The following is an 11,674-nucleotide window of genomic DNA, read 5'->3' on the forward strand; positions in this document are numbered from 1 at the left end:
GAAAATATGTAATAAAAAAAAACAGTGAAAAAAAAATAAATTACTTACTAGCCTGTTAGTGAATTGAAAAAATACATTTTGTGTATAAAAGCACAAATCATTTGTTTGAATTCAACATGTACCTGCTGAGTGTCTACAATATGCCATGTGTCATGAATATTGCTAGTGTTAGTTTTCAATCAATATACCTAACCACATTCACAATGAATTTCAAATTTTAGATTTAGAGTTTTATATGCAATTACTTATGCAGAGGTATTTCTTTCTGAATATTTTGAATAGTTTTTTTGAATTGCTCTTTTGAGTAGATTATCTGTGATTCACTTTTTAGCAATGTTTTATAACAGTTAAGACTTAAGGTACAAAAAAAGTCTATGTGCAGGGGACATGTTGTAAAATGGCAACATGAATTAATTACTATTGAACTAAACTATTTAAAGCACAACAGCAAAATAAATTATATGCCATATGGAAAGCACTGTGCTGTCCCATCCCTTGTGTGTTAAACCAAGGTAAACAGAAAACATTTTTCATAATATGACTACACAAGCTGTGTCTAGTGAATCAGTGTCTTAATGGGAAATACTCTGAACTGAACTGTATGGCACGTCTGCACATAGTTACAGCTCTTTCTACTGGAAAAGTTAGATGTGTTAAGGATTACAACTTTTGATCCATGTATTAAAATATCAATCAAAGACTTTATAGAAGAAATGAAAGACAAGGCTAAATATAAAACGTAAAATGAAGTGTAGAAATTTCTGAAATGTAAAATGAAGTGTTTTATTTGCACACATATTTGTACATACATAAAATAAAAGACATTTTAAAATATTTTGTCACAGGAGATAAAACTCAAGGAACCTTTTTATATTATTCATTACTTTATATTAAGTTTTCCTAAAATTTCTCTTTATTACATGTTCCCTGTGAGTCATAAATCTGAATACAATTTCAAATGGGTGTCTGCTTTAGGGCTCCTCATTAGGTAGTATTCAAGGTTTCTGCCAGGATGGGACTTTTTCAGAATTTCAAATGGGAAATTATCCTTTGATTTCATGGAAATGCCCACTGGTGAGCTTCACTTCGTACTTACTGGATCAATTTTTCATTTTTTTCCTCAATATGCCGGGGTGTTATAGCCTATAAACAATCCAAAATGGTGGAATGATGCATTAAAAGTGAAGAAAGAGTTCAAAATAGAAATACAATTTCTTGTAGCTGGGTATGTCAGTCAACTTTTCACCACTGTAATGAGATCCAGCTCTGGTGGGATACATTTTAAGAGAAGAGATTCATTTAATTCACAGTTTTATGAGATGGAGAACGTAGAATTGACACTTGCTCATTCTGTTGAAGAACTTTCAGCTGTGTCAATTTATGGACATGCCAATGATATCACTGTGTACAGTATCAAGTTGGTACATGTCAGTAGAATAGAATGGAATGAAATATATTTAAGCTCTAGCTTTGGAATTTTAAAGATGCTCACTTGAGGAAAGCCTGACTCACAAAATGAACACTCCAGCTTAGTACCTACCATGACCTAAAGATTTATTGTGGGGCCCGATTTCTTTAAGTTTCCCTCATTTTTCATAATACTGCCTCTAACACATAGACCCTTTAGGACCAAACTATAACTCACTGGAAACACTGGAGAAATGGACCTGAGAACAAAATTTTCAAAGGATTATATAACAAAAGTAATAAAAAGTACTGCAGTTTCCAAATCTAGTGAGTACATTTTAAAAGTTCATTTTCAACTACAGTAAACGTAGAAGATAAAGACTGTCATTTTCTGGATGCTCTCTCTGACCAATGTTGACCTGTTTGGTTGTTCTCACAATTGCTCTCCAGTGATAACCTATTTCAGTTTCTCTCAGCAGTGAAAGTCAAGCCTTTATATGCTTGTGACATTGTTTTACTCTATTTAAACTGTTCTATTTTGTTGACTTCAATAGGAAGTATGATCCTGTGTGTTCCAAGATGAGGTAGGGGTCTGAAGGGAAAGTCACTTAAACTTTAGATTCAGCCTGTTTGCTGAGTACAAAGAAAGAAGTGATGCTCTTCATTATACCACTTAGACTTCTTCTCTTCTTTGGCATTTACATCTGGATATTTATCCTTTTAAAAGAATCCATGCTTACCTATCCTTTAAAAAGATCAAGTGTTATTAAACAGAAATTTTAAAGGCTTAATCTCTAGGATGCTATAATTCGAAAATGCAGCCGTTAAAATGTAATACTGCCCATTAGGGTTCATGCCCATAAACCAGGTTGTGAATTCCTTAACTTCTCTTTTCCCAGTCTTTGTTCTTTGTTTGTGAACACAGAGGTTATGTTAACCATGCTTCTTATACCATGATGTAATGATTTGAGGAAAGCAATGGATGCAACTGATCAAGGACCAAACTTGTTGAAAATGTTATATGATGTTATATGAAAAAAAACTTGTCTCTTAATAGTCAAGCATATAAACTAGGGTTGTACACACACACACACACACACACACACACACACATATATATATATATATATATATATATATATATATATATATATATATANTATATATATATACAGAGAGCGAGAGAGAGAGAGAGAGAGAGAGTAACAGAAAGACAGCTAATAAACCAGGGATGATATTTGGTATAATGTTGTCTTGCGGACATATGAAATGTAGGAGTTATGCTAAGATGGAAGCCTTTAACTAAAGTTTAATGCAAAGCCATTGGAAATAAAGCAACATTTAAAGGTCACCAGTAAGACTTCAAAGGAAAGCCTGGCATGTCCTGTGGCAGAATCATGCTGCTATAAACAGTCCCTGATTAGGTAAGACACATACATATAAGAGTGAAGTATGCTGGGCATGGTGGCGCATACCTTTAATCCCAGCACTCGGGAAGCAGAGGCAGGCAAATTCTGAGTTCTGGGCCAGCCTGGTCTACAGAGTGAGTTCCAGGACAGCCAGGGCTACACAAAGAAACCCTGTCTCAAAAAACCAAAACAACAACAACAAAAACAAAACAAAACAAAACAAAACAAAACAAAACAAAAAAAACAAACAACAACAAAAAAAGAGTGAGGTACAACTTCAATATTGACCCCAGGAAGATAGATATTCCAGCAACATATAACACCCACTGCAAAATTCTGTAGGCAACATGTAAAGCCAGCCCAGGGATATGTCCATATGTGCTGTTAGCAGAAAAACCATAGAGGTAAGGTGGTGAATATCTTCAGTACCAGGGATGTGGCAGTAGGAGGATCAGAAGCACAAAGTCACCTTCAGCTACAAAATAACTTTAAAGACAACCTGAACTTCATGAGATCCTATCCCCAAGGATAAAACAAAAACAAAACTAATAGCTGGGCTGCCCTTTTAATTGTATTGATCATTAGGACAATAAGTTTTAGGCATGACAAATTCGTGAATACATTTGTGCCTATGATCCAATTAATAAAAGTTTTTTTTTTTTTCTATTTGGTTTTACTGGTAGAAATTTTCTTCAAAATTAAATGTAAGTATTCTATTATTCTTTTATACAGTAAATAATAGGTAAATTGCAATGCATAGCATAAAATAAAACAGGACTTTAAAACTAGCAACAAACAAATAAAAGCATGTGACATGGCATCCAACAATCCACTTTCCAGCACAGTTTACATGCTTTATATAGCAGCACAGAGATTTAATGGCTCTCTAACTGGGATTTTTTAAAACCCATCATTATTTCTCTATAGCTTCAGTTTGGAATCAGTATGTACCTTCAATGCCTGTCTCAGTATTGATGTGAAATTATATAATTTGTATGTGGGGTTATTGTTGATACGCAAATGGACACGAATGTCTTAGAGACAGGATGTATTTAGTTTGAACCATATAGGTAACTGTGTTAAAGGAACAGTGTCTGGAATTGTACCATGGGCAGGAAATGTATTCATTATTTCTAAGATGCATTCAATTGAGGGACTAGGACACCTAACCTCCTTCCTTTCTCCCTTATTCACTTTTACCATGAGACATCACCTTGTCTAAAGCCCTGGAGTCAGCAGGTCCTGGATTGAAAGCGCTGACCTTTACCCTTTAGAGGTTGATTATGTCAGAGTCCTGTTTGAGTAACAGAGAACTTACCTAAATGCAAACAGTAAAGAAACTTAAAGTGTTCAGGGACTATGTGAAATTTGCTAGTAGAGAAATGAGAACTTTCTAGAAGAAAGAGGATAGGCTAGAATGAGAGAGGATGAACATTCTATAAGAGAATTAAAGGCAAGAAGTGGCATCCCTCAAAAGGAAATTTGAATAGTCATGCATTCTGAGTCCACATTAAGAACAACTGACAAACTATAGTTAAAAATAGGCACAGAGATATCTGAAAGAAACAAAAATGAAACTTCAAGAGGAACTTAGATTATGGCAGTTTCACCCAACTGAGACATGTAGGAGATATGAAATGAATTGAGACAATTGAAAGCATCCCTGGAGGTCCCAGAACAAATTGACTGTACTGAACCTTGCAGTACTTATGGAAGGTTTTGTCCGAAGGACTGATTCTATTGTTGATGTTACATATATAGGAACCATGTAATAAATTGTGTGTGTGTGTATGCATTGTATGTATGAATTTGGATATACTGCTAATTTATAAATATACTAAAATCAAATTATGTTTCTTTTTTCTATATTCACATGAAATACTAGTTTTCTTCATGTTTTAATTAGGAGCATACTCAATTAAATAATATACACCTGTAAACACACACGCGCACACACACATATGAGCTGTCTACATATGCAATGTATATGTACTATCCAAAATATACTAAATAAGTCAGTGATACTAAGAAATCATAGAACGTGTAAAATAGTTATAGACCTTGTTTATGGTAGGGTCATAAATGTCTCATATTCTGCTCTCTGTAATTGTATGTTCTACCTAATGCAATAATCATGAGAAAACATTACAGTTAGTCTGTATCACATCCTGTCACAGCATGTATAACTTTCTTACTTTGTCCTACTTATTAATAATCTGAACTCTCTGTAACTTAAACCCTATGTATGGTAACTAGTCTTTTTCTGCTCAATCATCTGAAATTATCCCCAGTTTTGTATTTCCACATGGATTTCATACACCATTAACTACCAGGTCACACATTTTTCTTCTTTCTGTGACACAAGATTATCAAAATATCAAAATGTGAACTCAACTTTTCCTCTAAGCCAACTTGGAGAGTGTATTACATCTCAATGGTACCTCTCCCAGATGCATTCCAGTTATTTTCCTGAAAATATCTGCACTAACATTCTTTGCTCAAAGGTACATTAATTTCAATTTTTGTTCCCTAAAGTATTGCTCACTTTATTTACCATTAGCTGTTTCTACTACAACTGCATTAATGCATTTCCTCTTCCGTTCTTATACTGGACTAGCAAATACTTCAAGCTCATTCTCTATAACTGGATTTGTCTTCCTCTATAGTTAGATTTTTTTTCTAATTTCTTTTATTTTTGATATTATTATATAATTACATCATTTCTTCTCATTCCAAATTTCTCCCATATACCTTACACAACAATTCTTTTTTAAACTTGTCACCTATTATTCTTTTCATTAATTGTTAAAAATATGCCTAAATCCAGCCGGCTTCGTCTGTAATGATAGTATTTACATGACTTTGATTTCAGGTCTGATCATTTGCTGTTATATTAAAGTATAATCAATAGATTTTTCTTTTCCCTGGGGAATAGTATTTCTCCTAATTCGCATAAGAGTACATAACTGGAGATAAATATCGATGATTCAGCATAAAAAAAAGACTACTTCAGAAACTGGGGACGAAGTTTGCAAAATTACAAAATATCAGGTAAATAGGTCAAAATAAGAAACCTGAGGATGATGTGTCGCGATGTGATGTGGTAGCTCTCAGGATTGTTTTATTCACCTACAGTGTTTTCTTTGTTTGATTGAGTTTCTATTGGTTGAGTCCTCCTGGGATTTCTCCTGTGAACATTAGCATGACTACTAGTGTCAACCTCATTTAGCTTATGTTTAGACTGTCATGCTGATGAGAATTTAAGAGTATGTCTTCTGATATTTTCTACAAGACTCAATCATAATAAATACCTGGTTATTCTGGCTATTGTGTCCTTTCTACCCACTCTTCCTCCTCAGTGAGGAAAAGAAATTCCAGCAATAGGACCATAGTGGGATCTAGCTCAAGGGAAGGCCCCAAGGTCCTTACTATTACTGAAGTTATGGAGTGCTTACAAAAATGGATCTATCATGACTGCCCTCCGAAAGACCCAACAAGCAGCTGAAAGTGTCAAATGAAGAGAGTAACATCCAACGAAACGACAGAAGCTGCTAAACCCTGTGGTTGAATTAGGACAAAGCTGGAAGAAGCTGAGGAAGAGGGCATCCCTTTAGGAGGACCAGCAGTCTCAATTCACCTGGACCCTTGAGATCTCTCAAACACTGTATATCCAACCAGGCAGCATACAAAAAGCGATATGAGGCTCCCAACACATACACAGCAGAGGACTGCATGGTTTGGGTTCAGTCAGAAAAGATGCACCTAACCCTCAAGAGACTGGAGGCCCCAGGGAGTTTAGAGGTCTGCTGTGGTGGAGACATCCTCATGGAGATTGGGGTGGGGAGCAGGGATGACATTTGGGATGGGGAACAGTTAAAGGGTAGATCAGGAGAGGAATATAATCTGGCATGTAAAAAGAAAGAAAGAAAGAAAGAAAGAAAGAAAGAAAGAAAGAAAGAAAGAAAGAAAGAAAGAAAGAAAGAAAGAAAGAAAGAAAGAAAGAGAGCAGGAAGGAAGGAAAGAAAGAGAGGAAGGAAGGAAGGAAGGAGGGAGGGAGGGAAGGAAGGAAGGAACGAAGGAAGGAAGGAAGGGAGGAAGGAAGGAAGGAAGGAAGGGAGGAAGGAAGGAAGGGAGGGAGGGAGGAAGGAAGGAAGGAAGGAAAGAGTGGAAGGAAGGAAGGAAAGGAGGGAGGGAGGGAGGAAGGAAGGAAGAAAGGGAGGAAGGAAAGAAAGGAAGGAAAGGAAGAAAGAAGGAAGGAAGAAGGAAGGAAGGAAAGGAAAGGAAGGAAGGAAGGAGAGAAGGAAGGAAAGATAAGAAAGATAACAAATATTTCCTAAAGATTCTTGTCATACCTGAATTATTAATTCTTATTCAGGGGGTGAGGGAGGGAAGGAAGGAAGGAAGGAAGGAAGGAAGGAAGGAAGGAAGGAAGGAAGGAAGGAAGGAAAGATAAGAAAGATAACAAACATTTCCTAAAGATTCTTGTCATACCTAAATTATTAATTCTTATTCAGCTCTTCCTCAAAAAAGCTGCTCCAGAAAAAGTGCTTTCTCTTCCCCCATGTACTTACTCTCTTCCTTGATGGTATTGTAAACTTTTCAGATACAATTGATCTGCCTCTTTTTTAAGTATTTATTATAATTTAGTTTAAGCATCTGATTTTAGAAGAAGACATTTTATTGCCAACTCCTACATTCTCTGTCTTTGTTTCTCTTGTTTCTTTTAAGATAAAGTGCAAACCAATACATTGCAATTATAGAAGTAAATTTATCTGTAAATTATCCTTCTTGGGCACATTATTAAATCTTTACTAATACAGACCATGGCATTAGTTTTAGTCAAAATCAGATTACAGTAGTATGTTCATATAGTTATCTGAGACTTATATAATGAATTAGCAATGAAAGAATACTTCCATGAATAAATAAGTAAAAAGTGATAACACAGACTCTTTATAACTCTTAGATAGTTAATAAACACTGATTTATAACATCTAAAAATAAACTTCCTGATATTAATTAAGATTTTATCTGTAACTACAATGTATTTTATGAATTTGGTTTTTTTTCAGTGTTTCATTGTAATCGATAAGTATGTATCAGTTCAAGTAGATTACTATATCTTTAGTGATGTGTGAACACATCTATTTATATTAAATTGTAAGAAATGAAATGAACATTAAAGTTCAATAGCATCTGGATATCTACTTTAATATGCAGGTTAAATGTTCTGTCTTTCAAACAACACTTTCCATTTAAATCTCTGCTTTTCTTCTAGAAATGGGATTCCTTTGGATATTTACCTAATTTTATTAATATGGTTTTCCTTTTATAACTAAAGATTTTCTAACCAAAATTGTGGTAGTTCTTTTTAATAATGATACTGCATTTTAAAAATTATGGCAAAAATGTCTTTGTTCCTCACTGCTAAAGTGCCTTGATGGTAAACTAATATTCTTATGACATAAAGGCAACCTTACTCCCCTTTAGCATCGGCCCATAAGAAAATGTCTGTGGAGACAGCCTGAATCCCTAGGCTGTCTTGCCTTGAGTAAACAGGGCAATTTTCAAAGGAGAAACCACAGGAAAGAAATAAGACCTATGACTGGAACATCTTCCACAATATTAATCCCTTCACCCCATCATTATAAAGGGTCCCAGCTATTTTTTTCCACTATCCGTCCGCTCAGTTTTCCAGGAAAGAGAAGCCGCACCTTGCTGTGTATGCTAATAAACAGTCTCATTTTTTTGAAACTCAGAATCCTATGTATTTCTGTTTTCTGTAAATTTATAGCATCATTAGAAATCTGACCAATTTATACTCTGTTCTTTGATCTGAAATTTTGTGATAAGGCTCTACACTCAGTAGGAGATTTTGACTGTGTCACAAGTCTCCATGGCTCTTGCTTCATGGCTATATAAAGTTTGGAGTGATGCTTGGCCCTACATGATTACTTTAGTTGGACTTGAACAAACTTCTTTTCTGAAATAGAGACTGGTTATTTAGCACTGGCTGGCCTAAAATTCACTGTAAACTGTGTTCACCAGGCAGGTTTTGAACCCACAGAAATCTGTTTGCTTCTGCCTTCCAAGTGCTGGGATTAAAGACATAAGCCATCCAGAGGAGAACTTGCCTCCAGGAAGGATTCTGACCCTGGAACTCAGGGGAGATCACCATTTTCTCTCCAGTGACTCTCTAAAGGGGTGTGATAGTTTGTATATTCTTTAACCAGGGAGTGGCACCATTTGGAGGTGTGACTTTGTTGGAATAGGTGTGACCTAGTTGGAGTAGGTGTGTCACTATTGGTGTGGGCATAATATCCTCATCCTAGATACCTAGAAGTCAGTCTTCCACTAGCAGCCTTTGGGTGAAGACATAGAACTCTCAGCTCTGCCTGCACCATGCCTGCCTAGATTCTGTGATGCCCCCACCTTGATGATAATGGACTGAACCTCTGAACCTGTAAGCCAGCCCCAATTAAATGTTGTTTTTTACAAGACATGCTTTGGTCATGGTGTCTGTTCACAGCAGTAAAACTCTAAGTAAGAAGTGGGGGGGGGGTGTTCACTCAGGAGTGCACAGGCTGCAAAACCAACAGAGCTTCTGGGACAGGGTCCTAAGGGCTTACATCTTCAGCCCAGAGGTGGGAACTGATCCTCAGTCCTCTGTGCACCTTGATGGCCAGAGGAGAGTTTGCCTCCAGGGAGTGCTCTGACCCTGGGACTCAGGGGTGACCACCATTTTCTCTCAGGTATCTCTCTAAGGCAGGTCCACTCAGGAGTTCACACGCTGCAGATGCAGCAGAGCAGCTGGAACCGGGTCCTAGGGGTCTACATCTGTAGCCAGGAGGTGGGGGCTGTTTGACAGCCTTCTGTACACTGGTCTTGCCAGGAGAGAGCTGGTTCCCTAGTAGTGCTGAGGTAAGGCCCCTGATGCTGGGCCTCCGTTTAAGTCCCGGGATGAGCTGGCCAGCACCCCAGTGTCCCGAGAGAAAACCACACCTGATGCAAACTGCAAGAGGTTTTATTATCAGCTAGCTGAGGACGAAGTCCTTCCACCGTGCAGGGCAGGGTAGTTCGACCCCGAGTGGTGACAGTAGGGGGTTTTTAACAGCTAGCTGAGGAATTGGGAGGAGTTGAGAGGAGCTGGGAGGAGAGTTGGGAGGAGTTGGGAGGAGAGTTGGCTACAGCTCCTTTCTGGTGAGGGGGGGAGTGAGCTGCAGCCTCCTCTCCAGCGTCTATCTCCATGTCCTTGGCACAGGAAGGCAGGCATCTCCGGTTGTACAGTATAGAAACAAAAAGATCTTTTGCTGGCTATAGAGAACAAAGAGCTTCTTTCTAGCTGTATTTTTAAAGATCAGGGAAAACAAGCTTGGGGAACATTCAGGGGCTTTACCTTCCAGGGAGAAACGCTGACACAAAGGAAGAGCAAGCTCCAGCCAGAGACAGCAAGAACATCTAACACCAGAGAATACCAGATGGCAAAAGGCAAACACAAGAATCTTAGCAACAGAAATTAAGACTACTTGGCATCATCAGAACCCATAGCATTACCACAAAATCTTGATCATTACAAATAACACTGCACAGATAAAAATAATAATTTTAATTATAACCTTAAAAATATTTTCCGAGTTTTGAAAAGTTAGTTTTCCTCATATTTGAAACCTCAGCTACATGAAACAATGTCTCAGTGCAATTTATGTCCCTGGCAAATGTAGAAAGCAGTCAAGTTTCAAGAAAGTGCTCTAGGAAATGTATACACACAAATATGGCAATACACTTTCTCGTTACACAGTGTCATTGTTTTCAATACATTTAAAACAGATGATCCACCCACTTTATTAGTGTTTCATAGTAATCATGACTTGAACTTAAAACATATGCCTTTTTAAATTTCATGTAACTGTAGAGTTATATTTCTGCCATCACTCATACAACTTAGACTTGAGTCTTGTAAGTTTGTTATATAAGTTCAACTATTATTTTGAGAATAATAAACAGGAATAGAATGCATATTCATCATCTCCTCCCCATTCTCTCCAGCTATACTGGCTGGTTTTGTAGGTCAATTTGACAAAAGTTAGAATCCAAAGACAAGAAGGAGCCTCAGATGAGAAAATACCTCCAAGATATCCAGCTGTAAGACATTTTTGAAATTAATGATCAAAGAAGAGGGCCCAACTCCTGGTGGGTGGTGCCATTCCTGGGCTGGCAGTCCTAGTTTCCATAAGAAAATAGGCTGAGTAAGCCATGGAAGGAAAGCCACTAAGTAGCACTATCCATGGCCTCTGCATCAGCACCGGCCTCAAGGTTCTAGACCTGGATGTGTTCCTGTCCTCACTTCATTCAGTGACAGACTGTGATCTGGATGTGCAAGGAGAATAAATTCTTTCCTTGCCAATGTGCTTTTTCTGTCATGATATTTTGTCTCAGCAATAGAAACCCTAAGTAAGACAAACTGATATCAGGAGTAGAGAGAGTTGTGGAAAGACATGAACGTTGGGCTAGAAGACCAACTAGTGTTGACACCTTAGTAGGAAGTTCTGTAGGGGCTTGAAAGATAAGAATATCAAGATCAGTGAAGAAGAAATGGAGACCTGGCATATGAAGTATCAGAGGGAAGATTAAAGACTATCTATTTTGATTTAATATTTTCTGTTTCGGTTTTCTGATGCTGAACAATCAGCTGTGATTGACAAGACACCAGAACCAACTGAAGTGAAACTTTTATGTCACTAGGACAATTGATGCTGATTAGCTGAAGCTAAGAACTCACACAATATGTACTCACTGATAAGTGGATATTAGCCCAAAACTTAGGATACCCAAGATATAAGATACAATTTGCTAAACGC

This window comes from Mus caroli, chromosome 16 (assembly GCF_900094665.2).
Source record: "Mus caroli chromosome 16, CAROLI_EIJ_v1.1, whole genome shotgun sequence".
In the NCBI taxonomy this organism is placed as follows: domain Eukaryota; kingdom Metazoa; phylum Chordata; class Mammalia; order Rodentia; family Muridae; genus Mus; species Mus caroli.